A 6171-nucleotide genomic window follows, 5' to 3' on the forward strand; every position below is an offset into this window, starting at 1 on the left:
TATACAGTACTCACCCCTGTATTCCTATACTCACCCCCTGTATTCCTATGCTCACCTCCTGTATTCCTATACTCACCTCTGTATTCCTATACAGTACTCACCCCCTGTATTCCTATACAGTACTCACCCCCTGTATTCCTATACTCACCCCCTGTATGCCTGTACTCACCCCCTGTATTCCTATACTCAGCCCCTGTATTCCTATACTCAGCCCCTGTATTCCTATACAGTACTCCCCCCCTGTATTCCTATACTCACCCTCTGTATTCCTATACAGTACTCACCCCCTGTATTCCTATACTCACCCTCTGTATTCCTAAACTCACCCCCTATATTCCTATACTCACCCCCTGTATTCCTATACTCACCCCCTGTATTCCTATACTCACCCCCCATATTCCTATACTCACCTCTGTATTTCTATACAGTACTCACCCCTGTATTCCTATACTCACCCCCTGTATTCCTATACTCACCTCCTGTATTCCTATACTCACCTCTGTATTCCTATACAGTACTCACCCCCTGTATTCCTATACAGTACTCACCCCCTGTATTCCTATACTCACCCTCTGTATTCCTAAACTCACCCCCTATATTCCTATACTCACCCCCTGTATTCCTATACTCACCCCTGTATTCCTGTACTCACCCCCTGTATTCCTATACTCACCCCTGTATTCCTATACAGTCCTCACCCCTGTATTCCTATATTCACCCCCTATATTCCTATACACACCCCCTATATTCACCCCCTGTATTCCTATATGCACCCCTGTATTCCTATACTCACCCCCTGTATTCCTATACTTACCCCCTGTATTCTTATACTCACCCCCTGTATTCCTATACTCACCCCTGTATTCCTATATGCACCCCCTATATTCCTAGACTCACCACCTGTATTCCTGTACTCACCCCCTGTATTCCTATACTCACCCCTGTATTCCTATGCTCACCCTTGTATTCCTATACTCACCCCCTGTATTCTTATACTCACCCCCTGTATTCCTATACTCATCCCTGTATTCCTATACAGTACTCACCCCTGTATTCCTATACTCACCCCCTGTATCCCTATACTCACCCCTGTATTCCTATACTCACCCCCTGTATGCCTGTACTCACCCCCTGTATTCCTATACTCAGCCCCTGTATTCCTGTACTCACCCCCTGTATTCTTATACTTACCCCCTGTATTCCTATACTCAGCCCATGTATCCCTATACTCACCCCCTTTATCCCTATACTCACCCCCTGTATTCCTTTACTCACCCCCTGTATCTCTATACTCACCCCCTGTATTCCTGTACTCACCCCCTGTATTCCTATACTCAGCCCATGTATCCCTATACTCACACCCTGTATCCCTATACTCACCCCTGTATTCCTGTACTCACCCCCTATATTCCTATACTCACCCCTGTATTCCTGTACTCACCCCCTGTATTCCTATACTCACCCCTGTATTCCTATACAGTACTCACCCCTGTATTCCTATACTCACCCCTGTATTCCTATATTCACCCCCTATATTCCTATACACACCCCCTATATTCACCCCCTGTATTCCTATATGCACCCCTGTATTCCTATACTCACCCCCTGTATTCCTATACTTACCCCCTGTATTCTTATACTCACCCCCTGTATTCCTATACTCACCCCCTGTATTCCTATACGCACCCCCTATATTCCTAGACTCACCACCTGTATTCCTGTACTCACCCCCTGTATTCCTATACTCACCCCTGTATTCCTATACTCACCCTTGTATTCCTATACTCACCCCCTGTATTCTTATACTCACCCCTTGTATTCCTATACTCATCCCTGTATTCCTATACAGTACTCACCCCTGTATTCCTATACTCACCCCCTGTATCCCTATACTCACCCCTGTATTCCTATACTCACCCCCTGTATGCCTGTACTCACCCCCTGTATTCCTATACTCAGCCCCTGTATTCCTGTACTCACCCCCTGTATTCCTATACTTACCCCCTGTATTCCTATACTCAGCCCATGTATCCCTATACTCACTCCCTTTATCCCTATACTCACCCCCTGTATTCCTTTACTCACCCCCTGTATCTCTATACTCACCCCCTGTATTCCTGTACTCACCCCCTGTATTCCTATACTCAGCCCATGTATCCCTATACTCACACCCTGTATCCCTATACTCACCCCCTGTATCCCTATACACACCCCTGTATTCCTATACTCACCCCCTGTATCCCTATACTAACCCCCTGTATTCCTATACTCAGCCCCTGTATTCCTATACTCAGCCCCTGTATTCCTATACTCAGCCCCTGAATTTTAACCGAGAAGGTGACCCACAATAAGCATGTACCCAGTGACGGCAACCCTCTGCGGCCAGCCAGAGAACTCATTTTTTTAAATCAGTATTTTTTTGCTAGAAAATTACTTATAACCCCCAGATAGGGTTGCCATCTTTCCTTCAAGCCAAACCCAAACACTTTAGAGTCACATAGCAAAGCAGGAGGGGCAGCGGAGGCGGCATTTCCTACAGCCAATCGGTTCTAGTAAATTACAACCCCACCTGTCCATGTGTGACAGGGAGACAGGGAGGCGGCACAGGCCCCCTGAACCCACGCCCACAGTCCTGTCTAAACAAACTGAAAAGCGCGAATCAACACTCACCAAACCTCTACTAACACGAAATTAGCAGAAGGAGCCCAAAGGGTGGCGCTAAAGAGCTGAAAACAATGTAGTACGTCGCTAGGTTCGTATTTGTTGGCCAACATTTGTGTGGCCGTGTGTATGCAAGACAAGTTTGGGCCAACGCCCTTCGGACAAAATTTCCACTGTTTTGTTGGCGAACAATCCGATCGTGTGTACGAGGCTTTAGAGTTAGTTCGTTTTTTGGCTGAACTTCAACTTTAAATGTTGGGTACTGTGGAATTACTGTGCATACATCCAAAGGTACTTAAAGGGGTTGTAAAACCCCGTGTTTTTTCACCTTAACTGCTTCCTGACCTCACGCCGATATACATCGGCAGAAGGGCACGTACAGGCAGAATCACGTACCTCTACGTTGCTCTGTAAGAGGCAGCTTGCGGGCGTGCGCCCGCCGGGAGCTTCATGAGCGTGATCACTGGACCCGCGGACTCGTTGTCCGCGGGGATACCCGTGATCGTCTCACGGAGAGGAAGAACGGGGAAATGCTGATGTAAACAAGCATTTCCCTGTTCTGCCTAGTGACACTGATCACAGCTCCCTGTAATCGGGAGCGGTGATCAGTGTCGTGTCACACATAGCCCATCCCCCCACAGTTAGAATCTCTCCCTAGGACACACTAAACCCATACAGCGCCACCTAGTGGTTAACCCCTTTACTGCCAGTCACATTTACACAGTAATCAATGTTTTTTAATTGCACTGATCGTTGTATAAATGTGAATGGTCCCAAAATCGCGCCAAAAGTGTCCGATCTGTCCGCCATAGTGTCACAGTCACGTTAAAAATCGCTGATCGCCGCCATTACTAATAAAAAAAAAATATTAATAAAAATGCCATAAAACTACTCCCTATTTTGTAAACGCTATAACTTTTGCGCAAACCAATCAATAAATGCTTATTGCGATTTTTTTTTACCAAAAGTATATAGAAGTATACATATCGGCCTAAACTGAGGAAAAAAAATTTTTTTTTTATATATTTTTTGGGGATATTTATTATAGCAAAAAGTAAAAAAATATTGCGTTTTTTTTTTTTTCAAAATTGTCGCTATTTTTTTGTTTATAGTGCAAAAAATAAAAACCGCAGAGGTGATCAAATACCACCAAAAGAAAGCTCTATTTGTGGGGAAAAAAAAGGACGTCATTTTTGTTTGGGAGCCTCGTCGCATGACCGCGCAATTGTTAAAGCGACGCAGTGCGGAATCGCAAAAAGTGCTCTGGTCTTTGGCCAGCCAAATGGTCCGGGGCTTAAGTGGTTAATGCTTTCCTATGCATTAAGGTGAAAAAACACCTGGTAGTGACCGCCCCCCAGCCCCCATTACCTGAGCCCCTTCATGCACTCGGTGAGGACACGCCCTCCCTCTCTCCACGGCTCTTGATTGGATAGATTGATAACAGCGCAGCCATTGGCTCCCGCTGGTGTCAATCAAATCCAATGACGCGGGGGGTGCGGGGCCGGGTCCGCAAGATAACCCCCCACCATCGGCGCCCGCAAGGTAACCCCCCCTTCTCCTAGGGGGTTATCTGATCTGGGGAGGAGCTGCAAGAGCCACCGAGGGACCCCAGAAGACGTGGTTCAGGGCCACTCTGTGCAAAATGAGCTGCACAGTGGAGGTAAGTATGATATGTTTGTTAATTAAAAAAAAAAAATGAGCCTTTACAATCACTTTAAAGAGTCCCCTCTCTGCCCCCTGTTAAACTGATGAGGCCTAGACCCCGTACAGGAGCTGCTCTACCACCGTAGCGATGGCCCTAGTCAGGAACACGTGGCCTGCATATTCTGAAGGTTCGGGAGAAGTTTCCAGGGCACTAGATTACAGGTAATAAGGAGATTTATTCTACAACTACAATATTGATCTATTTTGCGGATGTACAGGAATTACAGGAATTCCTTTGAATTGTAAATCTACTGATAAAGTCTGATATTTAATCTGTCATGCGTCATTTTAATAACCTAAGAAGACACAAAGTCTGAGGGATATTCCGGAACTGTTAAGATAAGTGGAAACCATAAATGCGTTATCTGCTGGTCATAAAAGATGAGAATTCCCCTACAAAAGTTTAAAGGTCCTTTCTTACTTAACACAACTTCCATGGTGTGCATATCATACAAGAACTTAAACCTCACTTACTCTATTGAAAATTGTCCTATAAAAATAAAAAACACAAAGCATGCGCCAAATATAATTAAAAAAAATCTGACCACATATTAAATTGATGCATGTATGGCCAGCATAACAATTAAGACAATCTTGCAGCATATTAAACTGATATTGAATAAAACTCAGGGGGGTATTAGAGACCCTTGTAGGGCAAGTATCACCATATCTATCAAAGGATACACTAGCATTTCCATATTAGTGTAGCACTGGAACATTCTGGAACACTGAAAGCTCTCTTGGAGCACACAGAGCACACATGTTCTGGAACACTGGAAGTTCTCCTGAAGTATGCAGGGCACACATGGGCTGGAACACTGGTGTCACATACCTTGTGGCAGAGCCTGATGTGTAGAGGGAGACCTCTCGTAAACCCCCGCCTCAAGGGCCACTGATGTTGCGACAGTGGCCACAAGAGCGCAGTGAGGTAAGAGTGCCTGTATCTTCCATTGGTTGCAGAGGTGAGTGGCAGATGTGTTTCCAGAGTTGAGTTGGATAGCTGAAGCAGCACATGGCAGCAGGAACAGCAGACCTCAAGCTGGGTAGGCAGGACCTGGTAACGGACGCGGTAAGACTGCTTGCTGTGGGGGCACCCAACAGGAGGGAGGGGCAAGGAGCACCGAAGAGCGACCCGAGAAGAGGAGGATCCGAGCTGCTTTGTGCAAATCCACTGCAACAGCGCAGGTAAGTATAACATGTTTGTTATTTTTAATTTTAAAAAAAAACAAGACTTTACAATATCTTTAAACCTTAAAAAACACCCACTGCCTGGTTATTGTGTGTGAAACTGAGGGAGCTGCTTTGTGGAGGGCTGCCATGCACTCCACAAAGCAGGAATAATGATGCTAGTTTGATATGAGAACAGTCAATTTTATTGTCAGAATCCTACTTGAACATGCCAAATCATGGGAAAACATTAAAGCGGAGTTCCACCCAAAAATGGAACTATCTGGTTCCTCCCCCCCTCCGGTGTCACATTTGGCACCTTTTAGGGGGGAGCAGATATCTGTCTAATCCGGGTATTTTCTCCCACTTCCGGCGATAGATCGCTGCAGAATCGAAAGCTCTCTTGGAGTACACAGGCACACATGTGCTGGAACACCAGAAGCTCTCTTGGAGCACACAGAGCACACACGTTCTGGAACACTGAAAGCTCTCTTGGAGCACACAGAGCACACACGTTCTGGAACACTGAAAGCTCTCTTGGAGCACACAGAGCACACATGTTCTGGAACACTGGAAGCTCTCCTGAAGTATGCAGGGCACACATGGGCTGAAACACTGGTGTCACATACCTTGTGGCAG

Source organism: Aquarana catesbeiana, linkage group LG06 (assembly GCF_042186555.1).
Source record: "Aquarana catesbeiana isolate 2022-GZ linkage group LG06, ASM4218655v1, whole genome shotgun sequence".
Lineage (NCBI taxonomy): Eukaryota > Metazoa > Chordata > Amphibia > Anura > Ranidae > Aquarana > Aquarana catesbeiana.